The 24,221-nt window shown below is 49.7% G+C and overlaps 65 non-coding genes across 65 annotated transcripts; all 65 read left to right on the top strand.

Annotated features, from left to right (window-relative positions):
• Positions 1-539: 539 nt before the first annotated feature.
• LOC148714061 (5S ribosomal RNA) lies at positions 540-658 on the top strand. The gene has a single exon (XR_015981369.1). It is a non-coding gene; the product is annotated as a 5S ribosomal RNA (ribosomal RNA).
• Positions 659-905: 247 nt separating this feature from the next.
• Positions 906-1,024, top strand: LOC148714060 (5S ribosomal RNA). Its single transcript, XR_015981172.1, has one exon. It is a non-coding gene; the product is annotated as a 5S ribosomal RNA (ribosomal RNA).
• Positions 1,025-1,271: 247 nt separating this feature from the next.
• LOC148714059 (5S ribosomal RNA) lies at positions 1,272-1,390 on the top strand. The gene has a single exon (XR_015980420.1). It is a non-coding gene; the product is annotated as a 5S ribosomal RNA (ribosomal RNA).
• A 245-nt stretch (positions 1,391-1,635) lies between these two features.
• LOC148714058 (5S ribosomal RNA) lies at positions 1,636-1,753 on the top strand. The gene has a single exon (XR_015982045.2). It is a non-coding gene; the product is annotated as a 5S ribosomal RNA (ribosomal RNA).
• Positions 1,754-2,000: 247 nt separating this feature from the next.
• On the top strand, positions 2,001-2,119 carry LOC148714057 (5S ribosomal RNA). Its single transcript, XR_015983333.1, has one exon. It is a non-coding gene; the product is annotated as a 5S ribosomal RNA (ribosomal RNA).
• Positions 2,120-2,366: 247 nt separating this feature from the next.
• Positions 2,367-2,485, top strand: LOC148714056 (5S ribosomal RNA). Its single transcript, XR_015985271.1, has one exon. It is a non-coding gene; the product is annotated as a 5S ribosomal RNA (ribosomal RNA).
• Positions 2,486-2,732: 247 nt separating this feature from the next.
• LOC148714055 (5S ribosomal RNA) lies at positions 2,733-2,851 on the top strand. Its single transcript, XR_016407913.1, has one exon. It is a non-coding gene; the product is annotated as a 5S ribosomal RNA (ribosomal RNA).
• A 247-nt stretch (positions 2,852-3,098) lies between these two features.
• On the top strand, positions 3,099-3,217 carry LOC148714054 (5S ribosomal RNA). The gene has a single exon (XR_015980419.1). It is a non-coding gene; the product is annotated as a 5S ribosomal RNA (ribosomal RNA).
• Positions 3,218-3,462: 245 nt separating this feature from the next.
• Positions 3,463-3,580, top strand: LOC148714053 (5S ribosomal RNA). Its single transcript, XR_015982044.2, has one exon. It is a non-coding gene; the product is annotated as a 5S ribosomal RNA (ribosomal RNA).
• A 247-nt stretch (positions 3,581-3,827) lies between these two features.
• LOC148714052 (5S ribosomal RNA) lies at positions 3,828-3,946 on the top strand. Its single transcript, XR_015983332.1, has one exon. It is a non-coding gene; the product is annotated as a 5S ribosomal RNA (ribosomal RNA).
• Positions 3,947-4,193: 247 nt separating this feature from the next.
• LOC148714051 (5S ribosomal RNA) lies at positions 4,194-4,312 on the top strand. The gene has a single exon (XR_015985270.2). It is a non-coding gene; the product is annotated as a 5S ribosomal RNA (ribosomal RNA).
• A 247-nt stretch (positions 4,313-4,559) lies between these two features.
• On the top strand, positions 4,560-4,678 carry LOC148714050 (5S ribosomal RNA). The gene has a single exon (XR_015981171.2). It is a non-coding gene; the product is annotated as a 5S ribosomal RNA (ribosomal RNA).
• A 245-nt stretch (positions 4,679-4,923) lies between these two features.
• On the top strand, positions 4,924-5,041 carry LOC148714049 (5S ribosomal RNA). Its single transcript, XR_015980418.2, has one exon. It is a non-coding gene; the product is annotated as a 5S ribosomal RNA (ribosomal RNA).
• Positions 5,042-5,288: 247 nt separating this feature from the next.
• On the top strand, positions 5,289-5,407 carry LOC148714048 (5S ribosomal RNA). The gene has a single exon (XR_015978250.2). It is a non-coding gene; the product is annotated as a 5S ribosomal RNA (ribosomal RNA).
• Positions 5,408-5,654: 247 nt separating this feature from the next.
• LOC148714047 (5S ribosomal RNA) lies at positions 5,655-5,773 on the top strand. Its single transcript, XR_015983331.2, has one exon. It is a non-coding gene; the product is annotated as a 5S ribosomal RNA (ribosomal RNA).
• Positions 5,774-6,020: 247 nt separating this feature from the next.
• Positions 6,021-6,139, top strand: LOC148714046 (5S ribosomal RNA). The gene has a single exon (XR_015983330.2). It is a non-coding gene; the product is annotated as a 5S ribosomal RNA (ribosomal RNA).
• A 247-nt stretch (positions 6,140-6,386) lies between these two features.
• On the top strand, positions 6,387-6,505 carry LOC148714045 (5S ribosomal RNA). The gene has a single exon (XR_015980894.2). It is a non-coding gene; the product is annotated as a 5S ribosomal RNA (ribosomal RNA).
• Positions 6,506-6,750: 245 nt separating this feature from the next.
• On the top strand, positions 6,751-6,868 carry LOC148714044 (5S ribosomal RNA). The gene has a single exon (XR_015979034.2). It is a non-coding gene; the product is annotated as a 5S ribosomal RNA (ribosomal RNA).
• Positions 6,869-7,115: 247 nt separating this feature from the next.
• Positions 7,116-7,234, top strand: LOC148714043 (5S ribosomal RNA). The gene has a single exon (XR_015981340.2). It is a non-coding gene; the product is annotated as a 5S ribosomal RNA (ribosomal RNA).
• Positions 7,235-7,481: 247 nt separating this feature from the next.
• On the top strand, positions 7,482-7,600 carry LOC148714042 (5S ribosomal RNA). Its single transcript, XR_015980416.2, has one exon. It is a non-coding gene; the product is annotated as a 5S ribosomal RNA (ribosomal RNA).
• A 247-nt stretch (positions 7,601-7,847) lies between these two features.
• Positions 7,848-7,966, top strand: LOC148714041 (5S ribosomal RNA). Its single transcript, XR_015986030.2, has one exon. It is a non-coding gene; the product is annotated as a 5S ribosomal RNA (ribosomal RNA).
• A 247-nt stretch (positions 7,967-8,213) lies between these two features.
• LOC148714040 (5S ribosomal RNA) lies at positions 8,214-8,332 on the top strand. The gene has a single exon (XR_015979033.2). It is a non-coding gene; the product is annotated as a 5S ribosomal RNA (ribosomal RNA).
• Positions 8,333-8,577: 245 nt separating this feature from the next.
• LOC148714039 (5S ribosomal RNA) lies at positions 8,578-8,695 on the top strand. Its single transcript, XR_015980415.2, has one exon. It is a non-coding gene; the product is annotated as a 5S ribosomal RNA (ribosomal RNA).
• Positions 8,696-8,942: 247 nt separating this feature from the next.
• On the top strand, positions 8,943-9,061 carry LOC148714038 (5S ribosomal RNA). Its single transcript, XR_015979032.2, has one exon. It is a non-coding gene; the product is annotated as a 5S ribosomal RNA (ribosomal RNA).
• A 247-nt stretch (positions 9,062-9,308) lies between these two features.
• On the top strand, positions 9,309-9,427 carry LOC148714037 (5S ribosomal RNA). The gene has a single exon (XR_015981339.2). It is a non-coding gene; the product is annotated as a 5S ribosomal RNA (ribosomal RNA).
• Positions 9,428-9,674: 247 nt separating this feature from the next.
• LOC148714036 (5S ribosomal RNA) lies at positions 9,675-9,793 on the top strand. The gene has a single exon (XR_015980414.2). It is a non-coding gene; the product is annotated as a 5S ribosomal RNA (ribosomal RNA).
• Positions 9,794-10,040: 247 nt separating this feature from the next.
• On the top strand, positions 10,041-10,159 carry LOC148714035 (5S ribosomal RNA). The gene has a single exon (XR_015986029.2). It is a non-coding gene; the product is annotated as a 5S ribosomal RNA (ribosomal RNA).
• Positions 10,160-10,404: 245 nt separating this feature from the next.
• LOC148714034 (5S ribosomal RNA) lies at positions 10,405-10,522 on the top strand. The gene has a single exon (XR_015981030.2). It is a non-coding gene; the product is annotated as a 5S ribosomal RNA (ribosomal RNA).
• Positions 10,523-10,769: 247 nt separating this feature from the next.
• LOC148714033 (5S ribosomal RNA) lies at positions 10,770-10,888 on the top strand. Its single transcript, XR_015980413.2, has one exon. It is a non-coding gene; the product is annotated as a 5S ribosomal RNA (ribosomal RNA).
• Positions 10,889-11,133: 245 nt separating this feature from the next.
• On the top strand, positions 11,134-11,251 carry LOC148714032 (5S ribosomal RNA). Its single transcript, XR_015979031.2, has one exon. It is a non-coding gene; the product is annotated as a 5S ribosomal RNA (ribosomal RNA).
• A 247-nt stretch (positions 11,252-11,498) lies between these two features.
• On the top strand, positions 11,499-11,617 carry LOC148714031 (5S ribosomal RNA). Its single transcript, XR_015981338.2, has one exon. It is a non-coding gene; the product is annotated as a 5S ribosomal RNA (ribosomal RNA).
• A 245-nt stretch (positions 11,618-11,862) lies between these two features.
• LOC148714030 (5S ribosomal RNA) lies at positions 11,863-11,980 on the top strand. Its single transcript, XR_015980412.2, has one exon. It is a non-coding gene; the product is annotated as a 5S ribosomal RNA (ribosomal RNA).
• Positions 11,981-12,227: 247 nt separating this feature from the next.
• On the top strand, positions 12,228-12,346 carry LOC148714029 (5S ribosomal RNA). The gene has a single exon (XR_015986028.2). It is a non-coding gene; the product is annotated as a 5S ribosomal RNA (ribosomal RNA).
• Positions 12,347-12,593: 247 nt separating this feature from the next.
• Positions 12,594-12,712, top strand: LOC148714028 (5S ribosomal RNA). The gene has a single exon (XR_015979030.2). It is a non-coding gene; the product is annotated as a 5S ribosomal RNA (ribosomal RNA).
• Positions 12,713-12,959: 247 nt separating this feature from the next.
• On the top strand, positions 12,960-13,078 carry LOC148714027 (5S ribosomal RNA). Its single transcript, XR_015981040.2, has one exon. It is a non-coding gene; the product is annotated as a 5S ribosomal RNA (ribosomal RNA).
• Positions 13,079-13,325: 247 nt separating this feature from the next.
• LOC148714026 (5S ribosomal RNA) lies at positions 13,326-13,444 on the top strand. The gene has a single exon (XR_015980411.1). It is a non-coding gene; the product is annotated as a 5S ribosomal RNA (ribosomal RNA).
• Positions 13,445-13,689: 245 nt separating this feature from the next.
• Positions 13,690-13,807, top strand: LOC148714025 (5S ribosomal RNA). The gene has a single exon (XR_015978217.2). It is a non-coding gene; the product is annotated as a 5S ribosomal RNA (ribosomal RNA).
• A 247-nt stretch (positions 13,808-14,054) lies between these two features.
• On the top strand, positions 14,055-14,173 carry LOC148714024 (5S ribosomal RNA). The gene has a single exon (XR_015981170.2). It is a non-coding gene; the product is annotated as a 5S ribosomal RNA (ribosomal RNA).
• A 247-nt stretch (positions 14,174-14,420) lies between these two features.
• LOC148714023 (5S ribosomal RNA) lies at positions 14,421-14,539 on the top strand. The gene has a single exon (XR_015980410.2). It is a non-coding gene; the product is annotated as a 5S ribosomal RNA (ribosomal RNA).
• Positions 14,540-14,786: 247 nt separating this feature from the next.
• Positions 14,787-14,905, top strand: LOC148714022 (5S ribosomal RNA). Its single transcript, XR_015980497.2, has one exon. It is a non-coding gene; the product is annotated as a 5S ribosomal RNA (ribosomal RNA).
• Positions 14,906-15,152: 247 nt separating this feature from the next.
• LOC148714021 (5S ribosomal RNA) lies at positions 15,153-15,271 on the top strand. Its single transcript, XR_015983329.2, has one exon. It is a non-coding gene; the product is annotated as a 5S ribosomal RNA (ribosomal RNA).
• A 246-nt stretch (positions 15,272-15,517) lies between these two features.
• LOC148714020 (5S ribosomal RNA) lies at positions 15,518-15,636 on the top strand. Its single transcript, XR_015980976.2, has one exon. It is a non-coding gene; the product is annotated as a 5S ribosomal RNA (ribosomal RNA).
• A 246-nt stretch (positions 15,637-15,882) lies between these two features.
• LOC148714019 (5S ribosomal RNA) lies at positions 15,883-16,001 on the top strand. Its single transcript, XR_015978606.2, has one exon. It is a non-coding gene; the product is annotated as a 5S ribosomal RNA (ribosomal RNA).
• A 247-nt stretch (positions 16,002-16,248) lies between these two features.
• LOC148714018 (5S ribosomal RNA) lies at positions 16,249-16,367 on the top strand. Its single transcript, XR_015979329.2, has one exon. It is a non-coding gene; the product is annotated as a 5S ribosomal RNA (ribosomal RNA).
• A 247-nt stretch (positions 16,368-16,614) lies between these two features.
• On the top strand, positions 16,615-16,733 carry LOC148714017 (5S ribosomal RNA). Its single transcript, XR_015978446.2, has one exon. It is a non-coding gene; the product is annotated as a 5S ribosomal RNA (ribosomal RNA).
• Positions 16,734-16,978: 245 nt separating this feature from the next.
• On the top strand, positions 16,979-17,096 carry LOC148714016 (5S ribosomal RNA). Its single transcript, XR_015981973.2, has one exon. It is a non-coding gene; the product is annotated as a 5S ribosomal RNA (ribosomal RNA).
• Positions 17,097-17,343: 247 nt separating this feature from the next.
• On the top strand, positions 17,344-17,462 carry LOC148714015 (5S ribosomal RNA). The gene has a single exon (XR_015981972.2). It is a non-coding gene; the product is annotated as a 5S ribosomal RNA (ribosomal RNA).
• A 247-nt stretch (positions 17,463-17,709) lies between these two features.
• On the top strand, positions 17,710-17,828 carry LOC148714014 (5S ribosomal RNA). The gene has a single exon (XR_015979513.2). It is a non-coding gene; the product is annotated as a 5S ribosomal RNA (ribosomal RNA).
• A 247-nt stretch (positions 17,829-18,075) lies between these two features.
• LOC148714013 (5S ribosomal RNA) lies at positions 18,076-18,194 on the top strand. The gene has a single exon (XR_015980409.2). It is a non-coding gene; the product is annotated as a 5S ribosomal RNA (ribosomal RNA).
• Positions 18,195-18,441: 247 nt separating this feature from the next.
• On the top strand, positions 18,442-18,560 carry LOC148714012 (5S ribosomal RNA). Its single transcript, XR_015979015.2, has one exon. It is a non-coding gene; the product is annotated as a 5S ribosomal RNA (ribosomal RNA).
• A 245-nt stretch (positions 18,561-18,805) lies between these two features.
• LOC148714011 (5S ribosomal RNA) lies at positions 18,806-18,923 on the top strand. Its single transcript, XR_015980581.2, has one exon. It is a non-coding gene; the product is annotated as a 5S ribosomal RNA (ribosomal RNA).
• A 247-nt stretch (positions 18,924-19,170) lies between these two features.
• LOC148714010 (5S ribosomal RNA) lies at positions 19,171-19,289 on the top strand. The gene has a single exon (XR_015985269.2). It is a non-coding gene; the product is annotated as a 5S ribosomal RNA (ribosomal RNA).
• A 247-nt stretch (positions 19,290-19,536) lies between these two features.
• LOC148714009 (5S ribosomal RNA) lies at positions 19,537-19,655 on the top strand. Its single transcript, XR_015980408.2, has one exon. It is a non-coding gene; the product is annotated as a 5S ribosomal RNA (ribosomal RNA).
• A 247-nt stretch (positions 19,656-19,902) lies between these two features.
• On the top strand, positions 19,903-20,021 carry LOC148714008 (5S ribosomal RNA). Its single transcript, XR_015979028.2, has one exon. It is a non-coding gene; the product is annotated as a 5S ribosomal RNA (ribosomal RNA).
• Positions 20,022-20,268: 247 nt separating this feature from the next.
• Positions 20,269-20,387, top strand: LOC148714007 (5S ribosomal RNA). Its single transcript, XR_015983928.2, has one exon. It is a non-coding gene; the product is annotated as a 5S ribosomal RNA (ribosomal RNA).
• A 246-nt stretch (positions 20,388-20,633) lies between these two features.
• On the top strand, positions 20,634-20,752 carry LOC148714006 (5S ribosomal RNA). Its single transcript, XR_015981842.2, has one exon. It is a non-coding gene; the product is annotated as a 5S ribosomal RNA (ribosomal RNA).
• A 246-nt stretch (positions 20,753-20,998) lies between these two features.
• LOC148714005 (5S ribosomal RNA) lies at positions 20,999-21,117 on the top strand. The gene has a single exon (XR_015983916.2). It is a non-coding gene; the product is annotated as a 5S ribosomal RNA (ribosomal RNA).
• Positions 21,118-21,364: 247 nt separating this feature from the next.
• LOC148714004 (5S ribosomal RNA) lies at positions 21,365-21,483 on the top strand. Its single transcript, XR_015978733.2, has one exon. It is a non-coding gene; the product is annotated as a 5S ribosomal RNA (ribosomal RNA).
• Positions 21,484-21,730: 247 nt separating this feature from the next.
• Positions 21,731-21,849, top strand: LOC148714003 (5S ribosomal RNA). The gene has a single exon (XR_015980557.2). It is a non-coding gene; the product is annotated as a 5S ribosomal RNA (ribosomal RNA).
• Positions 21,850-22,094: 245 nt separating this feature from the next.
• LOC148714002 (5S ribosomal RNA) lies at positions 22,095-22,213 on the top strand. Its single transcript, XR_015985014.2, has one exon. It is a non-coding gene; the product is annotated as a 5S ribosomal RNA (ribosomal RNA).
• Positions 22,214-22,459: 246 nt separating this feature from the next.
• Positions 22,460-22,578, top strand: LOC148714001 (5S ribosomal RNA). Its single transcript, XR_015978445.2, has one exon. It is a non-coding gene; the product is annotated as a 5S ribosomal RNA (ribosomal RNA).
• A 245-nt stretch (positions 22,579-22,823) lies between these two features.
• On the top strand, positions 22,824-22,942 carry LOC148714000 (5S ribosomal RNA). Its single transcript, XR_015986126.2, has one exon. It is a non-coding gene; the product is annotated as a 5S ribosomal RNA (ribosomal RNA).
• A 245-nt stretch (positions 22,943-23,187) lies between these two features.
• Positions 23,188-23,306, top strand: LOC148713999 (5S ribosomal RNA). Its single transcript, XR_016404442.1, has one exon. It is a non-coding gene; the product is annotated as a 5S ribosomal RNA (ribosomal RNA).
• Positions 23,307-23,552: 246 nt separating this feature from the next.
• Positions 23,553-23,671, top strand: LOC148713998 (5S ribosomal RNA). The gene has a single exon (XR_015979215.2). It is a non-coding gene; the product is annotated as a 5S ribosomal RNA (ribosomal RNA).
• Positions 23,672-23,917: 246 nt separating this feature from the next.
• Positions 23,918-24,036, top strand: LOC148713997 (5S ribosomal RNA). The gene has a single exon (XR_015980580.2). It is a non-coding gene; the product is annotated as a 5S ribosomal RNA (ribosomal RNA).
• The last annotated feature ends 185 nt before the right edge of the window (positions 24,037-24,221 follow it).

The following is a 24,221-nucleotide window of genomic DNA, read 5'->3' as shown; positions in this document are numbered from 1 at the left end:
TACCATAATACCCGTAACAGTTCTCACTGTTGTAAAACTTTCCTAGACATCATCAATTACTAAATACTCACCGGAGTGGCTTTCAACCGCTTCTTTCCAAGAGCCTAATTGAGCTCGAAAACCCTAAGGCCAACGTCTAATTTGATTTTAATTTAATTTGGCTTAGGATAAGTGTGCAAGGTGGTGATTTTTGGGGTAAGGACAGGTAATGACTTCCCGACCTTATCTTTTTAATGGGTTTTGCCCTTAAATAGGATGGGTGACCCCCTGGGAAGTCCTCGTGTTGCACCCCTTTTATTTTTTGCCCGCTTTTTTATTTTTTGATAATATTTATTTTTAATTTTTTGGCTTTTGGCTTTTCCTCTTCGGATAATTTTTTTCCCCCGAAAATAAACTGAGTCCGGAGACTGGCGGTGCCATGCTGCATAGCGGGACCAGCGCCTTGAATCCTACGCCAGAACGGCCCCGGCGGCGCGAATGTCTCGGGCCGTCGAGGTCTGCTGCTTTGTCATAAAAGGGAGTTTCGATGGGCATATCATGGGTGCAATCATACCAGCACCAATGGACCGGATCCCATCAGAACTCCGCAGTTAAGCGTGCTTGGGCGAGAGTAGTACTAGGATGGGTGACCCCCAGGGAAGTCCTCGTGTTGCACCCCTTTTATTTTTTGCCCGCTTTTTTATTTTTTGATAATATTTATTTTTAATTTTTCGGCTTTTGGCTTTTTCTCTACAGATAATTTTTTTCCCCCAAAAATAAACTGAGTCCGGAGACTCGCGGTGCCATGCCGCATGGCGGGACCAGCGTGTTGAATCCTACGCCAGAACGGCCCCGGCAGCGCGAATGTCTAGGGCCGTCGAGGTCTGCTGCTTTGTCATAAAAGGGAGTTTCGAAGGGCATGTCATGGGTGCGATCATACCAGCACTAATGCACCGGATCCCATCAGAACTGCGCAGTTAAGCGTGCTTGGGCGAGAGTAGTACTAGGATGGGTGACCCCTGGGGAAGTCCTCGTGTTGCACCCTTTTTATTTTTTGCACGCATTTTTATTTTTTGATAATATTTATTTTTAATTTTTCGGCTTTTGGCTTTTCCTCTTCGGATAATTTTTTTCCCCCGAAAAAAAACTGAGTCCGGAGACTGGCGGTGCCATGCCGCATAGCGGGACCAGCGCGTTGAATCCTACGCCAGAATGGCCCCGGCGACGCGAATGTCTCGGGCCGTCGAGGTCTGCTGCTTTGTCATAAAAGGGAGTTTCGAAGGGCATGTCATGGTTGCGATCATACCAGCACTAATGCACCGGATCCCATCAGAACTCCGCAGTTAAGCATGCTTGGGCGAGAGTAGTACTAGGATGGGTGACCCCCTGGGAAGTCCTCGTGTTGCACCTCTTTTATTTTTTGCCCGCTTTTTTATTTTTTGATAATATTTATTTTTAATTTTTCGGCTTTTGGCTTTTTCTCTTCGGATAATTTTTTTCCCCGAACATAAATTGAGTCCGGAGACTGGCGGTGCCATGCCGCATAGCGGGACCAGCGCGTTGAATCCTACGCCAGAACGGCCCCGGCGGCGCGAATGTCTTGGGCCGTCGAGGTCTGCTGCTTTGTCATAAAGGGAGTTTCGATGGGCAAGTCATGGGTGCGATCATACCAGCACTAATGCACCGGATCCCATCAGAACTCCGCAGTTAAGCGTGCTTGGGCGAGAGTAGTACTAGGATGGGTGACCCCCGGGAAGTCCTCGTGTTGCACCCCTTTTATTTTTTGCCCGCTTTTTTATTTTTTGATAATATTTATTTTTAATTTTTCGGCTTTTGGCTTTTCCTCTTCGGATAATTTTTTTCCCCCGAAAATAAACTGAGTCCGGAGACTGGCGGTGCCATGCCGCATAGCGGGACCAGCGCGTTGAATCCTACGCCAGAACGGCCCCGGCAGCGCGAATGTCTCGGGCCGTCGAGGTCTGCTGCTTTGTCATAAAAGGGAGTTTCGAAGGGCATGTCATGGGTGCGATCATACCAGCACTAATGCACCGGATCCCATCAGAACTCCGCAGTTAAGCGTGCTTGGGCGAGAGTAGTACTAGGATGGGTGACCCCCTGGGAAGTCCTCGTGTTGCACCCCTTTTATTTTTTGCCCGCTTTTTTATTTTTTGATAATATTTATTTTTAATTTTTCGGCTTTTGGCTTTTCCTCTTCGGATAATTTTTTTTCCCCAAAAATAAACTGAGTCCGGAGACTGGCGGTGCCATGCCGCATAGCGGGACCAGCGCGTTGAATCCTACGCCAGAACGGCCCCGGCGGCGCGAATGTCTCGGGCCGTCGAGGTCTGCTGCTTTGTCATAAAATGGAGTTTCGAAGGGCATGTCATGGGTGCGATCATACCAGCACTAATGCACCGGATCCCATCAGAACTCTGCAGTTAAGCGTGCTTGGGCGAGAGTAGTACTAGGATGGGTGACCCCCTGGGAAGTCCTCGTGTTGCACCCCTTTTATTTTTTGCCCGCTTTTTTATTTTTTGATAATATTTATTTTTAATTTTTCGGCTTTTGGTTTTTCCTCTTCGGATAATTTTTTTCCCCCGAAAATAAACTGAGTCCGGAGACTGGCGGTGCCATGCCGCATAGCGGGACCAGCGCGTTGAATCCTTCGCCAGAACGGCCCCGGCGGCGCGAATGTCTCGGGCCGTCGAGGTCTGCTGCTTTGTCATAAAAGGGAGTTTCGAAGGGCATGTCATGGGTGCGATCATACCAGCACTAATGCACCGGATCCCATCAGAACTGCGCAGTTAAGCGTGCTTGGGCGAGAGTAGTACTAGGATGGGTGACCCCTGGGGAAGTCCTCGTGTTGCACCCTTTTTATTTTTTGCACGCATTTTTATTTTTTGATAATATTTATTTTTAATTTTTCGGCTTTTGGCTTTTCCTCTTCGGATAATTTTTTTCCCCCGAAAAAAAACTGAGTCCGGAGACTGGCGGTGCCATGCCGCATAGCGGGACCAGCGCGTTGAATCCTACGCCAGAACGGCCCCGGCGGCGCGAATGTCTCGGGCCGTCGAGGTCTGCTGCTTTGTCATAAAAGGGAGTTTCGAAGGGCATGTCATGGTTGCGATCATACCAGCACTAATGCACCGGATCCCATCAGAACTCCGCAGTTAAGCATGCTTGGGCGAGAGTAGTACTAGGATGGGTGACCCCCTGGGAAGTCCTCGTGTTGCACCTCTTTTATTTTTTGCCCGCTTTTTTATTTTTTGATAATATTTATTTTTAATTTTTCGGCTTTTGGCTTTTTCTCTTCGGATAATTTTTTTCCCCGAACATAAATTGAGTCCGGAGACTGGCGGTGCCATGCCGCATAGCGGGACCAGCGCGTTGAATCCTACGCCAGAACGGCCCCGGCGGCGCGAATGTCTCGGGCCGTCGAGGTCTGCTGCTTTGTCATAAAGGGAGTTTCGATGGGCAAGTCATGGGTGCGATCATACCAGCACTAATGCACCGGATCCCATCAGAACTCCGCAGTTAAGCGTGCTTGGGCGAGAGTAGTACTAGGATGGGTGACCCCCGGGAAGTCCTCGTGTCGCACCCCTTTTATTTTTTGCCCGCTTTTTTATTTTTTGATAATATTTATTTTTAATTTTTCGGCTTTTGGCTTTTCCTCTTCGGATAATTTTTTTCCCCCGAAAATAAACTGAGTCCGGAGACTAGCGGTGCCATGCCGCATAGCGGGACCAGCGCGTTGAATCCTACGCCAGAACGGCCCCGGCAGCGCGAATGTCTCGGGCCGTCGAGGTCTGCTGCTTTGTCATAAAAGGGAGTTTCGAAGGGCATGTCATGGGTGCGATCATACCAGCACTAATGCACCGGATCCCATCAGAACTCCGCAGTTAAGCGTGCTTGGGCGAGAGTAGTACTAGGATGGGTGACCCCCTGGGAAGTCCTCGTGTTGCACCCCTTTTATTTTTTGCCCGCTTTTTTATTTTTTGATAATATTTATTTTTAATTTTTCGGCTTTTGGCTTTTCCTCTTCGGATAATTTTTTTTCCCCAAAAATAAACTGAGTCCGGAGACTCGCGGTGCCATGCCGCATGGCGGGACCAGCGTGTTGAATCCTACGCCAGAACGGCCCCGGCAGCGCGAATGTCTAGGGCCGTCGAGGTCTGCTGCTTTGTCATAAAAGGGAGTTTCGAAGGGCATGTCATGGGTGCGATCATACCAGCACTAATGCACCGGATCCCATCAGAACTGCGCAGTTAAGCGTGCTTGGGCGAGAGTAGTACTAGGATGGGTGACCCCTGGGGAAGTCCTCGTGTTGCACCCTTTTTATTTTTCGCACGCATTTTTATTTTTTGATAATATTTATTTTTAATTTTTCGGCTTTTGGCTTTTCCTCTTCGGATAATTTTTTTCCCCCGAAAAAAAACTGAGTCCGGAGACTGGCGGTGCCATGCCGCATAGCGGGACCAGCGCGTTGAATCCTACGCCAGAACGGCCCCGGCGACGCGAATGTCTCGGGCCGTCGAGGTCTGCTGCTTTGTCATAAAAGGGAGTTTCGAAGGGCATATCATGGTTGCGATCATACCAGCACTAATGCACCGGGTCCCATCAGAACTCCGCAGTTAAGCATGCTTGGGCGAGAGTAGTACTAGGATGGGTGACCCCCTGGGAAGTCCTCGTGTTGCACCTCTTTTATTTTTTGCCCGCTTTTTTATTTTTTGATAATATTTATTTTTAATTTTTCGGCTTTTGGCTTTTTCTCTTCGGATAATTTTTTTCCCCGAACATAAATTGAGTCCGGAGACTGGCGGTGCCATGCCGCATAGCGGGACCAGCGCGTTGAATCCTACGCCAGAACAGCCCCGGCGGCGCGAATGTCTCGGGCCGTCGAGGTCTGCTGCTTTGTCATAAAGGGAGTTTCGATGGGCAAGTCATGGGTGCGATCATACCAGCACTAATGCACCGGATCCCATCAGAACTCCGCAGTTAAGCGTGCTTGGGCGAGAGTAGTACTAGGATGGGTGACCCCCGGGAAGTCCTCGTGTTGCACCCCTTTTATTTTTTGCCCGCTTTTTTATTTTTTGATAATATTTATTTTTAATTTTTCGGCTTTTGGCTTTTCCTCTTCGGATAATTTTTTTCCCCCGAAAATAAACTGAGTCCGGAGACTGGCGGTGCCATGCCGCATAGCGGGACCAGCGCGTTGAATCCTACGCCAGAACGGCCCCGGCAGCGCGAATGTCTCGGGCCGTCGAGGTCTGCTGCTTTGTCATAAAAGGGAGTTTCGAAGGGCATGTCATGGGTGCGATCATACCAGCACTAATGCACCGGATCCCATCAGAACTCCGCAGTTAAGCGTGCTTGGGCGAGAGTAGTACTAGGATGGGTGACCCCCTGGGAAGTCCTCGTGTTGCACCCCTTTTATTTTTTGCCCGCTTTTTTATTTTTTGATAATATTTATTTTTAATTTTTCGGCTTTTGGCTTTTCCTCTTCGGATAATTTTTTTTCCCCAAAAATAAACTGAGTCCGGAGACTGGCGGTGCCATGCCGCATAGCGGGACCAGCGCGTTGAATCCTACGCCAGAACGGCCCCGGCGGCGCGAATGTCTCGGGCCGTCGAGGTCTGCTGCTTTGTCATAAAATGGAGTTTCGAAGGGCATGTCATGGGTGCGATCATACCAGCACTAATGCACCGGATCCCATCAGAACTCTGCAGTTAAGCGTGCTTGGGCGAGAGTAGTACTAGGATGGGTGACCCCCTGGGAAGTCCTCGTGTTGCACCCCTTTTATTTTTTGCCCGCTTTTTTATTTTTTGATAATATTTATTTTTAATTTTTCGGCTTTTGGTTTTTCCTCTTCGGATAATTTTTTTCCCCCGAAAATAAACTGAGTCCGGAGACTGGCGGTGCCATGCCGCATAGCGGGACCAGCGCGTTGAATCCTACGCCAGAACGGCCCCGGCGGCGCGAATGTCTCGGGCCGTCGAGGTCTGCTGCTTTGTCATAAAAGGGAGTTTCGAAGGGCATGTCATGGGTGCGATCATACCAGCACTAATGCACCGGATCCCATCAGAACTGCGCAGTTAAGCGTGCTTGGGCGAGAGTAGTACTAGGATGGGTGACCCCTGGGGAAGTCCTCGTGTTGCACCCTTTTTATTTTTTGCACGCATTTTTATTTTTTGATAATATTTATTTTTAATTTTTCGGCTTTTGGCTTTTCCTCTTCGGATAATTTTTTTCCCCCGAAAAAAAACTGAGTCCGGAGACAGGCGGTGCCATGCCGCATAGCGGGACCAGCGCGTTGAATCCTACGCCAGAACGGCCCCGGCGGCGCGAATGTCTCGGGCCGTCGAGGTCTGCTGCTTTGTCATAAAAGGGAGTTTCGAAGGGCATGTCATGGTTGCGATCATACCAGCACTAATGCACCGGATCCCATCAGAACTCCGCAGTTAAGCATGCTTGGGCGAGAGTAGTACTAGGATGGGTGACCCCCTGGGAAGTCCTCGTGTTGCACCTCTTTTATTTTTTGCCCGCTTTTTTATTTTTTGATAATATTTATTTTTAATTTTTCGGCTTTTGGCTTTTTCTCTTCGGATAATTTTTTTCCCCGAACATAAATTGAGTCCGGAGACTGGCGGTGCCATGCCGCATAGCGGGACCAGCGCGTTGAATCCTACGCCAGAACGGCCCCGGCAGCGCGAATGTCTCGGGCCGTCGAGGTCTGCTGCTTTGTCATAAAGGGAGTTTCGATGGGCAAGTCATGGGTGCGATCATACCAGCACTAATGCACCGGATCCCATCAGAACTCCGCAGTTAAGCGTGCTTGGGCGAGAGTAGTACTAGGATGGGTGACCCCCGGGAAGTCCTCGTGTCGCACCCCTTTTATTTTTTGCCCGCTTTTTTATTTTTTGATAATATTTATTTTTAATTTTTCGGCTTTTGGCTTTTCCTCTTCGGATAATTTTTTTCCCCCGAAAATAAACTGAGTCCGGAGACTAGCGGTGCCATGCCGCATAGCGGGACCAGCGCGTTGAATCCTACGCCAGAACGGCCCCGGCAGCGCGAATGTCTCGGGCCGTCGAGGTCTGCTGCTTTGTCATAAAAGGGAGTTTCGAAGGGCATGTCATGGGTGCGATCATACCAGCACTAATGCACCGGATCCCATCAGAACTCCGCAGTTAAGCGTGCTTGGGCGAGAGTAGTACTAGGATGGGTGACCCCCTGGGAAGTCCTCGTGTTGCACCCCTTTTATTTTTTGCCCGCTTTTTTATTTTTTGATAATATTTATTTTTAATTTTTCGGCTTTTGGCTTTTCCTCTTCGGATAATTTTTTTTCCCCAAAAATAAACTGAGTCCGGAGACTGGCGGTGCCATGCCGCATAGCGGGACCAGCGCGTTGAATCCTACGCCAGAACGGCCCCGGCGGCGCGAATGTCTCGGGCCGTCGAGGTCTGCTGCTTTGTCATAAAAGGGAGTTTCGAAGGGCATGTCATGGGTGCGATCATACCAGCACTAATGCACCGGATCCCATCAGAACTCTGCAGTTAAGCGTGCTTGGGCGAGAGTAGTACTAGGATGGGTGACCCCCTGGGAAGTCCTCGTGTTGCACCCCTTTTATTTTTGGCCCGCTTTTTTATTTTTTGATAATATTTATTTTTAATTTTTCGGCTTTTGGTTTTTCCTCTTCGGATAATTTTTTTCCCCCGAAAATAAACTGAGTCCGGAGACTGGCGGTGCCATGCCGCATAGCGGGACCAGCGCGTTGAATCCTACGCCAGAACGGCCCCGGCGGCGCGAATGTCTCGGGCCGTCGAGGTCTGCTGCTTTGTCATAAAAGGGACTTTCGAAGGGCATGTCATGGGTGCGATCATACCAGCACTAATGCACCGGATCCCATCAGAACTGCGCAGTTAAGCGTGCTTGGGCGAGAGTAGTACTAGGATGGGTGACCCCTGGGGAAGTCCTCGTGTTGCACCCTTTTTATTTTTTGCACGCATTTTTATTTTTTGATAATATTTATTTTTAATTTTTCGGCTTTTGGCTTTTCCTCTTCGGATAATTTTTTTCCCCCGAAAAAAAACTGAGTCCGGAGACAGGCGGTGCCATGCCGCATAGCGGGACCAGCGCGTTGAATCCTACGCCAGAACGGCCCCGGCGGCGCGAATGTCTCGGGCCGTCGAGGTCTGCTGCTTTGTCATAAAAGGGAGTTTCGAAGGGCATGTCATGGTTGCGATCATACCAGCACTAATGCACCGGATCCCATCAGAACTCCGCAGTTAAGCATGCTTGGGCGAGAGTAGTACTAGGATGGGTGACCCCCTGGGAAGTCCTCGTGTTGCACCTCTTTTATTTTTTGCCCGCTTTTTTATTTTTTGATAATATTTATTTTTAATTTTTCGGCTTTTGGCTTTTTCTCTTCGGATAATTTTTTTCCCCGAACATAAATTGAGTCCGGAGACTGGCGGTGCCATGCCGCATAGCGGGACCAGCGCGTTGAATCCTACGCCAGAACGGCCCCGGCGGCGCGAATGTCTCGGGCCGTCGAGGTCTGCTGCTTTGTCATAAAGGGAGTTTCGATGGGCAAGTCATGGGTGCGATCATACCAGCACTAATGCACCGGATCCCATCAGAACTCCGCAGTTAAGCGTGCTTGGGCGAGAGTAGTACTAGGATGGGTGACCCCCGGGAAGTCCTCGTGTCGCACCCCTTTTATTTTTTGCCCGCTTTTTTATTTTTTGATAATATTTATTTTTAATTTTTCGGCTTTTGGCTTTTCCTCTTCGGATAATTTTTTTCCCCCGAAAATAAACTGAGTCCGGAGACTAGCGGTGCCATGCCGCATAGCGGGACCAGCGCGTTGAATCCTACGCCAGAACGGCCCCGGCAGCGCGAATGTCTCGGGCCGTCGAGGTCTGCTGCTTTGTCATAAAAGGGAGTTTCGAAGGGCATGTCATGGGTGCGATCATACCAGCACTAATGCACCGGATCCCATCAGAACTCCGCAGTTAAGCGTGCTTGGGCGAGAGTAGTACTAGGATGGGTGACCCCCTGGGAAGTCCTCGTGTTGCACCCCTTTTATTTTTTGCCCGCTTTTTTATTTTTTGATAATATTTATTTTTAATTTTTCGGCTTTTGGCTTTTCCTCTTCGGATAATTTTTTTTCCCCAAAAATAAACTGAGTCCGGAGACTGGCGGTGCCATGCCGCATAGCGGGACCAGCGCGTTGAATCCTACGCCAGAACGGCCCCGGCGGCGCGAATGTCTCGGGCCGTCGAGGTCTGCTGCTTTGTCATAAAAGGGAGTTTCGAAGGGCATGTCATGGGTGCGATCATACCAGCACTAATGCACCGGATCCCATCAGAACTCTGCAGTTAAGCGTGCTTGGGCGAGAGTAGTACTAGGATGGGTGACCCCCTGGGAAGTCCTCGTGTTGCACCCCTTTTATTTTTGGCCCGCTTTTTTATTTTTTGATAATATTTATTTTTAATTTTTCGGCTTTTGGTTTTTCCTCTTCGGATAATTTTTTTCCCCCGAAAATAAACTGAGTCCGGAGACTGGCGGTGCCATGCCGCATAGCGGGACCAGCGCGTTGAATCCTACGCCAGAACGGCCCCGGCGGCGCGAATGTCTCGGGCCGTCGAGGTCTGCTGCTTTGTCATAAAAGGGACTTTCGAAGGGCATGTCATGGGTGCGATCATACCAGCACTAATGCACCGGATCCCATCAGAACTGCGCAGTTAAGCGTGCTTGGGCGAGAGTAGTACTAGGATGGGTGACCCCTGGGGAAGTCCTCGTGTTGCACCCTTTTTATTTTTTGCACGCATTTTTATTTTTTGATAATATTTATTTTTAATTTTTCGGCTTTTGGCTTTTCCTCTTCGGATAATTTTTTTCCCCCGAAAAAAAACTGAGTCCGGATACTGGCGGTGCCATGCCGCATAGCGGGACCAGCGCGTTGAATCCTACGCCAGAACGGCCCCGGCGGCGCGAATGTCTCGGGCCGTCGAGGTCTGCTGCTTTGTCATAAAAGGGAGTTTCGAAGGGCATGTCATGGTTGCGATCATACCAGCACTAATGCACCGGATCCCATCAGAACTCCGCAGTTAAGCATGCTTGGGCGAGAGTAGTACTAGGATGGGTGACCCCCTGGGAAGTCCTCGTGTTGCACCTCTTTTATTTTTTGCCCGCTTTTTTATTTTTTGATAATATTTATTTTTAATTTTTCGGCTTTTGGCTTTTTCTCTTCGGATAATTTTTTTCCCCGAACATAAATTGAGTCCGGAGACTGGCGGTGCCATGCCGCATAGCGGGACCAGCGCGTTGAATCCTAAGCCAGAACGGCCCCGGCGGCGCGAATGTCTCGGGCCGTCGAGGTCTGCTGCTTTGTCATAAAGGGAGTTTCGATGGGCAAGTCATGGGTGCGATCATACCAGCACTAATGCACCGGATCCCATCAGAACTCCGCAGTTAAGCATGCTTGGGCGAGAGTAGTACTAGGATGGGTGACCCCCGGGAAGTCCTCGTGTTGCACCCCTTTTATTTTTTGCCCGCTTTTTTATTTTTTGATAATATTTATTTTTAATTTTTCGGCTTTTGGCTTTTCCTCTTCGGATAATTTTTTTCCCCCGAAAATAAACTGAGTCCGGAGACTGGCGGTGCCATGCCGCATAGCGGGACCAGCGCGTTGAATCCTACGCCAGAACGGCCCCGGCAGCGCGAATGTCTCGGGCCGTCGAGGTCTGCTGCTTTGTCATAAAAGGGAGTTTCGAAGGGCATGTCATGGGTGCGATCATACCAGCACTAATGCACCGGATCCCATCAGAACTCCGCAGTTAAGCGTGCTTGGGCGAGAGTAGTACTAGGATGGGTGACCCCCTGGGAAGTCCTCGTGTTGCACCCCTTTTATTTTTTGCCCGCTTTTTTATTTTTTGATAATATTTATTTTTAATTTTTCGGCTTTTGGCTTTTCCTCTTCGGATAATTTTTTTCCCCAAAAATAAACTGAGTCCGGAGACTGGCGGTGCCATGCCGCATAGCGGGACCAGCGCGTTGAATCCTACGCCAGAACGGCCCCGGCGGCGCGAATGTCTCGGGCCGTCGAGGTCTGCTGCTTTGTCATAAAGGGAGTTTCGATGGGCAAGTCATGGGTGCGATCATACCAGCACTAATGCACCGGATCCCATCAGAACTCCGCAGTTAAGCATGCTTGGGCGAGAGTAGTACTAGGATGGGTGACCCCCGGGAAGTCCTCGTGTTGCACCCCTTTTATTTTTTGCCCGCTTTTTTATTTTTTGATAATATTTATTTTTAATTTTTCGGCTTTTGGCTTTTCCTCTTCGGATAATTTTTTTCCCCCGAAAATAAACTGAGTCCGGAGACTGGCGGTGCCATGCCGCATAGCGGGACCAGCGCGTTGAATCCTACGCCAGAACGGCCCCGGCAGCGCGAATGTCTCGGGCCGTCGAGGTCTGCTGCTTTGTCATAAAAGGGAGTTTCGAAGGGCATGTCATGGGTGCGATCATACCAGCACTAATGCACCGGATCCCATCAGAACTCCGCAGTTAAGCGTGCTTGGGCGAGAGTAGTACTAGGATGGGTGACCCCCTGGGAAGTCCTCGTGTTGCACCTCTTTTATTTTTTGCCCGCTTTTTTATTTTTTGATAATATTTATTTTTAATTTTTCGGCTTTTGGCTTTTTCTCTTCGGATAATTTTTTTCCCCGAACATAAATTGAGTCCGGAGACTGGCGGTGCCATGCCGCATAGCGGGACCAGCGCGTTGAATCCTACGCCAGAACGGCCCCGGCGGCGCGAATGTCTCGGGCCGTCGAGGTCTGCTGCTTTGTCATAAAGGGAGTTTCGATGGGCAAGTCATGGGTGCGATCATACCAGCACTAATGCACCGGATCCCATCAGAACTCCGCAGTTAAGCGTGCTTGGGCGAGAGTAGTACTAGGATGGGTGACCCCCGGGAAGTCCTCGTGTCGCACCCCTTTTATTTTTTGCCCGCTTTTTTATTTTTTGATAATATTTATTTTTAATTTTTCGGCTTTTGGCTTTTCCTCTTCGGATAATTTTTTTCCCCCGAAAATAAACTGAGTCCGGAGACTAGCGGTGCCATGCCGCATAGCGGGACCAGCGCGTTGAATCCTACGCCAGAACGGCCCCGGCAGCGCGAATGTCTCGGGCCGTCGAGGTCTGCTGCTTTGTCATAAAAGGGAGTTTCGAAGGGCATGTCATGGGTGCGATCATACCAGCACTAATGCACCGGATCCCATCAGAACTCCGCAGTTAAGCGTGCTTGGGCGAGAGTAGTACTAGGATGGGTGACCCCCTGGGAAGTCCTCGTGTTGCACCCCTTTTATTTTTTGCCCGCTTTTTTATTTTTTGATAATATTTATTTTTAATTTTTCGGCTTTTGGCTTTTCCTCTTCGGATAATTTTTTTTCCCCAAAAATAAACTGAGTCCGGAGACTGGCGGTGCCATGCCGCATAGCGGGACCAGCGCGTTGAATCCTACGCCAGAACGGCCCCGGCGGCGCGAATGTCTCGGGCCGTCGAGGTCTGCTGCTTTGTCATAAAAGGGGGTTTCGAAGGGCATGTCATGGGTGCGATCATACCAGCACTAATGCACCGGATCCCATCAGAACTCTGCAGTTAAGCGTGCTTGGGCGAGAGTAGTACTAGGATGGGTGACCCCCTGGGAAGTCCTCGTGTTGCACCCCTTTTATTTTTGGCCCGCTTTTTTATTTTTTGATAATATTTATTTTTAATTTTTCGGCTTTTGGTTTTTCCTCTTCGGATAATTTTTTTCCCCCGAAAATAAACTGAGTCCGGAGACTGGCGGTGCCATGCCGCATAGCGGGACCAGCGCGTTGAATCCTACGCCAGAACGGCCCCGGCGGCGCGAATGTCTCGGGCCGTCGAGGTCTGCTGCTTTGTCATAAAAGGGAGTTTCGAAGGGCATGTCATGGGTGCGATCATACCAGCACTAATGCACCGGATCCCATCAGAACTGCGCAGTTAAGCGTGCTTGGGCGAGAGTAGTACTAGGATGGGTGACCCCTGGGGAAGTCCTCGTGTTGCACCCTTTTTATTTTTTGCACGCATTTTTATTTTTTGATAATATTTATTTTTAATTTTTCGGCTTTTGGCTTTTCCTCTTCGGATAATTTTTTTCCCCCGAAAAAAAACTGAGTCCGGATACTGGCGGTGCCATGCCGCATAGCGGGACCAGCGCGTTGAATCCTACGCCAGAACGGCCCCGGCGGCGCGAATGTCTCGGGCCGTCGAGGTCTGCTGCTTTGTCATAAAAGGGAGTTTCGAAGGGCATGTCATGGTTGCGATCATACCAGCACTAATGCACCGGATCCCATCAGAACTCCGCAGTTAAGCATGCTTGGGCGAGAGTAGTACTAGGATGGGTGACCCCCTGGGAAGTCCTCGTGTTGCACCTCTTTTATTTTTTGCCCGCTTTTTTATTTTTTGATAATATTTATTTTTAATTTTTCGGCTTTTGGCTTTTTCTCTTCGGATAATTTTTTTCCCCGAACATAAATTGAGTCCGGAGACTGGCGGTGCCATGCCGCATAGCGGGACCAGCGCGTTGAATCCTAAGCCAGAACGGCCCCGGCGGCGCGAATGTCTCGGGCCGTCGAGGTCTGCTGCTTTGTCATAAAGGGAGTTTCGATGGGCAAGTCATGGGTGCGATCATACCAGCACTAATGCACCGGATCCCATCAGAACTCCGCAGTTAAGCATGCTTGGGCGAGAGTAGTACTAGGATGGGTGACCCCCGGGAAGTCCTCGTGTTGCACCCCTTTTATTTTTTGCCCGCTTTTTTATTTTTTGATAATATTTATTTTTAATTTTTCGGCTTTTGGCTTTTCCTCTTCGGATAATTTTTTTCCCCCGAAAATAAACTGAGTCCGGAGACTGGCGGTGCCATGCCGCATAGCGGGACCAGCGCGTTGAATCCTACGCCAGAACGGCCCCGGCAGCGCGAATGTCTCGGGCCGTCGAGGTCTGCTGCTTTGTCATAAAAGGGAGTTTCGAAGGGCATGTCATGGGTGCGATCATACCAGCACTAATGCACCGGATCCCATCAGAACTCCGCAGTTAAGCGTGCTTGGGCGAGAGTAGTACTAGGATGGGTGACCCCCTGGGAAGTCCTCGTGTTGCACCCCTTTTATTTTTTGCCCGCTTTTTTATTTTTTGATAATATTTATTTTTAATTTTTCGGCTTTTGGCTTTTCCTCTTCGGATAATTTTTTTTCCCCAAAAATAAACTGAGTCCGGAGACTGGCGGTGCCATGCCGCATAGCGGGACCAGCGCGTTGAATCCTACGCCAGAACGGCCCCGGCGGCGCAAATGTCTCGGGCCGTCGAGGTCTGCTGCTTTGTCATAAAAGGGAGTTTCGAAGGGCATGTCATGGGTGCGATCATACCAGCACTAATGCACCGGATCCCATCAGAACTCTGCAGTTAAGCGTGCTTGGGCGAGAGTAGTACTAGGATGGGTGACCCCCTGGGAAGTCCTCGTGTTGCACCCCTTTTATTTTTTGCCCGCTTTTTTATTTTTTGATAATATTTATTTTTAATTTTTCGGCTTTTGGTTTTTCCTCTTCGGATAATTTTTTTCTCCCGAAAATAAACTGAGTCCGGAGACAGGCGGTGCCATGCCGCATAGCGGGACCAGCGCGTTGAATCCTAAGCCAGAACGGCCCCGGCGGCGCGAATGTCTCGGGCCGTCGAGGTCTGCTGCTTTGTAATAAAGGGGAGTTTCGAAGGGCATGTCATGGTTGCGATCATACCAGCACTAATGCACCGGATCCCATCAGAACTCCGCAGTTAAGCATGCTTGGGCGAGAGTAGTACTAGGATGGGTGACCCCCTGGGAAGTCCTCGTGTTGCACCTCTTTTATTTTTTGCCCGCTTTTTTATTTTTTGATAATATTTATTTTTAATTTTTCGGCTTTTGGCTTTTCCTCTTCGGATAATTTTTTTCCCCCGAAAATAAACTGAGTCCGGAGACTGGCGGTGCCATGCCGCATAGCGGGACCAGCGCGTTGAATCCTACGCCAGAACGGCCCCGGCGGCGCAAATGTCTCGGGCCGTCGAGGTCTGCTGCTTTGTCATAAAGGGGAGTTTCGAAGGGCATGTCATGGTTGCGATCATACCAGCACTAATGCACCGGATCCCATCAGAACTCCGCAGTTAAGCATGCTTGGGCGAGAGTAGTACTAGGATGGGTGACCCCCTGGGAAGTCCTCGTGTTGCACCCCTTTTATTTTTTGCCCGCTTTTTTATTTTTTGATAATATTTATTTTTAATTTTTCGGCTTTTGGCTTTTCCTCTTCGGATAATTTTTTCCCCCGAAAATAAACTGAGTCGGGAGACTGGCGGTGCCATGCCGCATAGCGGGACCAGCGCGTTGAATCCTACGCCAGAACGGCCCCGGCGGCGCGAATGTCTCGGGCCGTCGAGGTCTGCTGCTTTGTCATAAAAGGGAGTTTCGATGGGCAAGTCATGGGTGCGATCATACCAGCACTAATGCACCGGATCCCATCAGAACTCCGCAGTTAAGCGTGCTTGGGCGAGAGTAGTACAAGGATGGGTGACCCCCTGGGAAGTCCTCGTGTTGCACCCCTTTTATTTTTTGCCCGCTTTTTTATTTTTTGATAATATTTATTTTTAATTTTTCGGCTTTTGGCTTTTTCTCTTCGGATAATTTTTTTTCCCGAAAATAAACTGAGTCCGTAGACTGGCGGTGCCATGCTGCATAGCGGGACCAGCGCCTTGAATCCTACGCCAGAACGGCCCCGGCGGCGCGAATGTCTCGGGCCGTCGAGGTCTGCTGCTTTGTCATAAAAGGGAGTTTCGATGGGCATATCATGGGTGCAATCATACCAGCACCAATGGACCGGATCCCATCAGAACTCCGCAGTTAAGCGTGCTTGGGCGAGAGTAGTACTAGGATGGGTGACCCCCAGGGAAGTCCTCGTGTTGCACCCCTTTTATTTTTTGCCCGCTTTTTTATTTTTTGATAATATTTATTTTTAATTTTTCGGCTTTTGGCTTTTTCTCTACAGATAATTTTTTTCCCCCGAAAATAAACTGAGTCCGGAGACTCGCGGTGCCATGCCGCATGGCGGGACCAGCGTGTTGAATCCTACGCCAGAACGGCCCCGGCAGCGCGAATGTCTAGGGCCGTCGAGGTCTGCTGCTTTGTCATAAAAAGGAGTTTCGAAGGGCATGTCATGGGTGCGATCATACCAGCACTAATGCACCGGATCCCATCAGAACTGCGCAGTTAAGCGTGCTTGGGCGAGAGTAGTACTAGGATGGGTGACCCCTGGGGAAGTCCTCGTGTTGCACCCTTTTTATTTTTTGCCCGCATTTTTATTTTTTGATAATATTTATTTTTAATTTTTCGGATTTTGGCTTTTCCTCTTCGGATAATTTTTTTCCCCCGAAAAAAAACTGAGTCCGGAGACTGGCGGTGCCATGCCGCATAGCGGGACCAGCGCGTTGAATCCTACGCCAGAACGGCCCCGGCGGCGCGAATGTCTCGGGCCGTCGAGGTCTGCTGCTTTGTCATAAAAGGGAGTTTCGAAGGGCATGTCATGGTTGCGATCATACCAGCACTAATGCACCGGATCCCATCAGAACTCCGCAGTTAAGCATGCTTGGGCGAGAGTAGTACTAGGATGGGTGACCCCCTGGGAAGTCCTCGTGTTGCACCTCATTTATTTTTTGCCCGGTTTTTATTTTTTGATAATATTTATTTTTAATTTTTCGGATTTTGGCTTTTCCTCTTCGGATAATTTTTTTCCCCCGAAAAAAAACTGAGTCCGGAGACTGGCGGTGCCATGCCGCATAGCGGGACCAGCGCGTTGAATCCTACGCCAGAACGGCCCCGGCGGCGCGAATGTCTCGGGCCGTCGAGGTCTGCTGCTTTGTCATAAAGGGAGTTTCGATGGGCAAGTCATGGGTGCGATCATACCAGCACTAATGCACCGGATCCCATCAGAACTCCGCAGTTAAGCGTGCTTGGGCGAGAGTAGTACTAGGATGGGTGACCCCCGGGAAGTCCTCGTGTCGCACCCCTTTTATTTTTTGCCCGCTTTTTTATTTTTTGATAATATTTATTTTTAATTTTTCGGCTTTTGGCTTTTCCTCTTCGGATAATTTTTTTCCCCCGAAAATAAACTGAGTCCGGAGACTAGCGGTGCCATGCCGCATAGCGGGACCAGCGCGTTGAATCCTACGCCAGAACGGCCCCGGCAGCGCGAATGTCTCGGGCCGTCGAGGTCTGCTGCTTTGTCATAAAAGGGAGTTTCGAAGGGCATGTCATGGGTGCGATCATACCAGCACTAATGCACCGGATCCCATCAGAACTCCGCAGTTAAGCGTGCTTGGGCGAGAGTAGTACTAGGATGGGTGACCCCCTGGGAAGTCCTCGTGTTGCACCCCTTTTATTTTTTGCCCGCTTTTTTATTTTTTGATAATATTTATTTTTAATTTTTCGGCTTTTGGCTTTTCCTCTTCGGATAATTTTTTTTCCCCAAAAATAAACTGAGTCCGGAGACTGGCGGTGCCATGCCGCATAGCGGGACCAGCGCGTTGAATCCTACGCCAGAACGGCCCCGGCGGCGCGAATGTCTCGGGCCGTCGAGGTCTGCTGCTTTGTCATAAAAGGGGGTTTCGAAGGGCATGTCATGGGTGCGATCATACCAGCACTAATGCACCGGATCCCATCAGAACTCTGCAGTTAAGCGTGCTTGGGCGAGAGTAGTACTAGGATGGGTGACCCCCTGGGAAGTCCTCGTGTTGCACCCCTTTTATTTTTGGCCCGCTTTTTTATTTTTTGATAATATTTATTTTTAATTTTTCGGCTTTTGGTTTTTCCTCTTCGGATAATTTTTTTCCCCCGAAAATAAACTGAGTCCGGAGACTGGCGGTGCCATGCCGCATAGCGGGACCAGCGCGTTGAATCCTACGCCAGAACGGCCCCGGCGGCGCGAATGTCTCGGGCCGTCGAGGTCTGCTGCTTTGTCATAAAAGGGAGTTTCGAAGGGCATGTCATGGGTGCGATCATACCAGCACTAATGCACCGGATCCCATCAGAACTGCGCAGTTAAGCGTGCTTGGGCGAGAGTAGTACTAGGATGGGTGACCCCTGGGGAAGTCCTCGTGTTGCACCCTTTTTATTTTTTGCACGCATTTTTATTTTTTGATAATATTTATTTTTAATTTTTCGGCTTTTGGCTTTTCCTCTTCGGATAATTTTTTTCCCCCGAAAAAAAACTGAGTCCGGATACTGGCGGTGCCATGCCGCATAGCGGGACCAGCGCGTTGAATCCTACGCCAGAACGGCCCCGGCGGCGCGAATGTCTCGGGCCGTCGAGGTCTGCTGCTTTGTCATAAAAGGGAGTTTCGAAGGGCATGTCATGGTTGCGATCATACCAGCACTAATGCACCGGATCCCATCAGAACTCCGCAGTTAAGCATGCTTGGGCGAGAGTAGTACTAGGATGGGTGACCCCCTGGGAAGTCCTCGTGTTGCACCTCTTTTATTTTTTGCCCGCTTTTTTATTTTTTGATAATATTTATTTTTAATTTTTCGGCTTTTGGCTTTTTCTCTTCGGATAATTTTTTTCCCCGAACATAAATTGAGTCCGGAGACTGGCGGTGCCATGCCGCATAGCGGGACCAGCGCGTTGAATCCTAAGCCAGAACGGCCCCGGCGGCGCGAATGTCTCGGGCCGTCGAGGTCTGCTGCTTTGTCATAAAGGGAGTTTCGATGGGCAAGTCATGGGTGCGATCATACCAGCACTAATGCACCGGATCCCATCAGAACTCCGCAGTTAAGCATGCTTGGGCGAGAGTAGTACTAGGATGGGTGACCCCCGGGAAGTCCTCGTGTTGCACCCCTTTTATTTTTTGCCCGCTTTTTTATTTTTTGATAATATTTATTTTTAATTTTTCGGCTTTTGGCTTTTCCTCTTCGGATAATTTTTTTCCCCCGAAAATAAACTGAGTCCGGAGACTGGCGGTGCCATGCCGCATAGCGGGACCAGCGCGTTGAATCCTACGCCAGAACGGCCCCGGCAGCGCGAATGTCTCGGGCCGTCGAGGTCTGCTGCTTTGTCATAAAAGGGAGTTTCGAAGGGCATGTCATGGGTGCGATCATACCAGCACTAATGCACCGGATCCCATCAGAACTCCGCAGTTAAGCGTGCTTGGGCGAGAGTAGTACTAGGATGGGTGACCCCCTGGGAAGTCCTCGTGTTGCACCCCTTTTATTTTTTGCCCGCTTTTTTATTTTTTGATAATATTTATTTTTAATTTTTCGGCTTTTGGCTTTTCCTCTTCGGATAATTTTTTTTCCCCAAAAATAAACTGAGTCCGGAGACTGGCGGTGCCATGCCGCATAGCGGGACCAGCGCGTTGAATCCTACGCCAGAACGGCCCCGGCGGCGCAAATGTCTCGGGCCGTCGAGGTCTGCTGCTTTGTCATAAAAGGGAGTTTCGAAGGGCATGTCATGGGTGCGATCATACCAGCACTAATGCACCGGATCCCATCAGAACTCTGCAGTTAAGCGTGCTTGGGCGAGAGTAGTACTAGGATGGGTGACCCCCTGGGAAGTCCTCGTGTTGCACCCCTTTTATTTTTTGCCCGCTTTTTTATTTTTTGATAATATTTATTTTTAATTTTTCGGCTTTTGGTTTTTCCTCTTCGGATAATTTTTTTCTCCCGAAAATAAACTGAGTCCGGAGACAGGCGGTGCCATGCCGCATAGCGGGACCAGCGCGTTGAATCCTAAGCCAGAACGGCCCCGGCGGCGCGAATGTCTCGGGCCGTCGAGGTCTGCTGCTTTGTAATAAAGGGGAGTTTCGAAGGGCATGTCATGGTTGCGATCATACCAGCACTAATGCACCGGATCCCATCAGAACTCCGCAGTTAAGCATGCTTGGGCGAGAGTAGTACTAGGATGGGTGACCCCCTGGGAAGTCCTCGTGTTGCACCTCTTTTATTTTTTGCCCGCTTTTTTATTTTTTGATAATATTTATTTTTAATTTTTCGGCTTTTGGCTTTTCCTCTTCGGATAATTTTTTTCCCCCGAAAATAAACTGAGTCCGGAGACTGGCGGTGCCATGCCGCATAGCGGGACCAGCGCGTTGAATCCTACGCCAGAACGGCCCCGGCGGCGCAAATGTCTCGGGCCGTCGAGGTCTGCTGCTTTGTCATAAAGGGGAGTTTCGAAGGGCATGTCATGGTTGCGATCATACCAGCACTAATGCACCGGATCCCATCAGAACTCCGCAGTTAAGCATGCTTGGGCGAGAGTAGTACTAGGATGGGTGACCCCCTGGGAAGTCCTCGTGTTGCACCCCTTTTATTTTTTGCCCGCTTTTTTATTTTTTGATAATATTTATTTTTAATTTTTCGGCTTTTGGCTTTTCCTCTTCGGATAATTTTTTCCCCCGAAAATAAACTGAGTCGGGAGACTGGCGGTGCCATGCCGCATAGCGGGACCAGCGCGTTGAATCCTACGCCAGAACGGCCCCGGCGGCGCGAATGTCTCGGGCCGTCGAGGTCTGCTGCTTTGTCATAAAAGGGAGTTTCGATGGGCAAGTCATGGGTGCGATCATACCAGCACTAATGCACCGGATCCCATCAGAACTCCGCAGTTAAGCGTGCTTGGGCGAGAGTAGTACAAGGATGGGTGACCCCCTGGGAAGTCCTCGTGTTGCACCCCTTTTATTTTTTGCCCGCTTTTTTATTTTTTGATAATATTTATTTTTAATTTTTCGGCTTTTGGCTTTTTCTCTTCGGATAATTTTTTTTCCCGAAAATAAACTGAGTCCGTAGACTGGCGGTGCCATGCTGCATAGCGGGACCAGCGCCTTGAATCCTACGCCAGAACGGCCCCGGCGGCGCGAATGTCTCGGGCCGTCGAGGTCTGCTGCTTTGTCATAAAAGGGAGTTTCGATGGGCATATCATGGGTGCAATCATACCAGCACCAATGGACCGGATCCCATCAGAACTCCGCAGTTAAGCGTGCTTGGGCGAGAGTAGTACTAGGATGGGTGACCCCCAGGGAAGTCCTCGTGTTGCACCCCTTTTATTTTTTGCCCGCTTTTTTATTTTTTGATAATATTTATTTTTAATTTTTCGGCTTTTGGCTTTTTCTCTACAGATAATTTTTTTCCCCCGAAAATAAACTGAGTCCGGAGACTCGCGGTGCCATGCCGCATGGCGGGACCAGCGTGTTGAATCCTACGCCAGAACGGCCCCGGCAGCGCGAATGTCTAGGGCCGTCGAGGTCTGCTGCTTTGTCATAAAAAGGAGTTTCGAAGGGCATGTCATGGGTGCGATCATACCAGCACTAATGCACCGGATCCCATCAGAACTGCGCAGTTAAGCGTGCTTGGGCGAGAGTAGTACTAGGATGGGTGACCCCTGGGGAAGTCCTCGTGTTGCACCCTTTTTATTTTTTGCCCGCATTTTTATTTTTTGATAATATTTATTTTTAATTTTTCGGATTTTGGCTTTTCCTCTTCGGATAATTTTTTTCCCCCGAAAAAAAACTGAGTCCGGAGACTGGCGGTGCCATGCCGCATAGCGGGACCAGCGCGTTGAATCCTACGCCAGAACGGCCCCGGCGGCGCGAATGTCTCGGGCCGTCGAGGTCTGCTGCTTTGTCATAAAAGGGAGTTTCGAAGGGCATGTCATGGTTGCGATCATACCAGCACTAATGCACCGGATCCCATCAGAACTCCGCAGTTAAGCATGCTTGGGCGAGAGTAGTACTAGGATGGGTGACCCCCTGGGAAGTCCTCGTGTTGCACCTCATTTATTTTTTGCCCGGTTTTTATTTTTTGATAATATTTATTTTTAATTTTTCGGCTTTTGGCTTTTTCTCTTCGGATAATTTTTTTTCCCCGAACATAAACTGAGTCCGGAGACTGGCGGTGCCATGCCGCATAGCGGGACCAGCGCGTTGAATCCTACGCCAGAACGGCCCCGGCGGCGCGAATGTCTCGGGCCGTCGAGGTCTGCTGCTTTGTCATAAAGGGAGTTTCGATGGGCAAGTCATGGGTGCGATCATACCAGCACTAATGCACCGGATCCCATCAGAACTCCGCAGTTAAGCATGCTTGGGCGAGAGTAGTACTAGGATGGGTGACCCACTGGGAAGTCCTCGTGTTGCACCCCTTTTATTTTTTGCCCGCTTTTTTATTTTTTGATAATATTTATTTTTAATTTTTCGGCTTTTGGCTTTTCCTCTTCGGATAATTTTTTCCCCCGAAAATAAACTGAGTCGGGAGACTGGCGGTGCCATGCCGCATAGCGGGACCAGCGCGTTGAATCCTACGCCAGAACGGCCCCGGCGGCGCGAATGTCTCGGGCCGTCGAGGTCTGCTGCTTTGTCATAAAAGGGAGTTTCGAAGGGTATGTCATGGTTGCGATCATACCAGCACTAATGCACCGGATCCCATCAGAACTCCGCAGTTAAGCATGCTTGGGCGAGAGTAGTACTAGGATGGGTGACCCCCTGGGAAGTCCTCGTGTTGCACCTCTTTTATTTTTTGCCCGGTTTTTATTTTTTGATAATATTTATTTTTAATTTTTCGGCTTTTGGCTTTTTCTCTTCGGATAATTTTTTTTCCCCGAACATAAACTGAGTCCGGAGACTGGCGGTGCCATGCCGCATAGCGGGACCAGCGCGTTGAATCCTACGCCAGAACGGCCCCGGCGGCGCGAATGTCTCGGGCCGTCGAGGTCTGCTGCTTTGTCATAAAGGGAGTTTCGATGGGCAAGTCATGGGTGCGATCATACCAGCACTAATGCACCGGATCCCATCAGAACTCCGCAGTTAAGCATGCTTGGGCGAGAGTAGTACTAGGATGGGTGACCCCCTGGGAAGTCCTCGTGTTGCACCCCTTTTATTTTTTGCCCGCTTTTTTATTTTTTGATAATATTTATTTTTAATTTTTCGGCTTTTGGCTTTTCCTCTTCGGATAATTTTTTCCCCCGAAAATAAACTGAGTCGGGAGACTGGCGGTGCCATGCCGCATAGCGGGACCAGCGCGTTGAATCCTACGCCAGAACGGCCCCGGCGGCGCGAATGTCTCGGGCCGTCGAGGTCTGCTGCTTTGTCATAAAGGGAGTTTCGATGGGCAAGTCATGGGTGCGATCATACCAGCACTAATGCACCGGATCCCATCAGAACTCCGCAGTTAAGCATGCTTGGGCGAGAGTAGTACTAGGATGGGTGACCCCCTGGGAAGTCCTCGTGTTGCACCTCTTTTATTTTTTGCCCGGTTTTTATTTTTTGATAATATTTATTTTTAATTTTTCGGCTTTTGGCTTTTTCTCTTCGGATAATTTTTTTTCCCCGAACATAAACTGAGTCGGGAGACTGGCGGTGCCATGCCGCATAGCGGGACCAGCGCGTTGAATCCTACGCCAGAACGGCCCCGGCGGCGCGAATGTCTCGGGCCGTCGAGGTCTGCTGCTTTGTCATAAAAGGGAGTTTCGATGGGCAAGTCATGGGTGCGATCATACCAGCACTAATGCACCGGATCCCATCAGAACTCCGCAGTTAAGCGTGCTTGGGCGAGAGTAGTACAAGGATGGGTGACCCCCTGGGAAGTCCTCGTGTTGCACCCCTTTTATTTTTTGCCCGCTTTTTTATTTTTTGATAATATTTATTTTTAATTTTTCGGCTTTTGGCTTTTTCTCTTCGGATAATTTTTTTTCCCGAAAATAAACTGAGTCCGGAGACTGGCGGTGCCATGCTGCATAGCGGGACCAGCGCCTTGAATCCTACGCCAGAACGGCCCCGGCGGCGCGAATGTCTCGGGCCGTCGAGGTCTGCTGCTTTGTCATAAAAGGGAGTTTCGATGGGCATATCATGGGTGCAATCATACCAGCACCAATGGACCGGATCCCATCAGAACTCCGCAGTTAAGCGTGCTTGGGCGAGAGTAGTACTAGGATGGGTGACCCCCAGGGAAGTCCTCGTGTTGCACCCCTTTTATTTTTTGCCCGCTTTTTTATTTTTTGATAATATTTATTTTTAATTTTTCGGCTTTTGGCTTTTTCTCTACAGATAATTTTTTTCCCCCGAAAATAAACTGAGTCCGGAGACTCGCGGTGCCATGCCGCATGGCGGGACCAGCGTGTTGAATCCTACGCCAGAACGGCCCCGGCAGCGCGA

The sequence above is a fragment of the Phoenix dactylifera genome, chromosome 4, assembly GCF_051530095.1.
Source record: "Phoenix dactylifera cultivar Ajwa chromosome 4, Ajwa_hap1_PhDact_Kaust_v1.1, whole genome shotgun sequence".
NCBI classification, from domain to species: Eukaryota; Viridiplantae; Streptophyta; class Magnoliopsida; order Arecales; family Arecaceae; genus Phoenix; species Phoenix dactylifera.
This window is presented reverse-complemented; position numbering and strand designations above follow the sequence as displayed.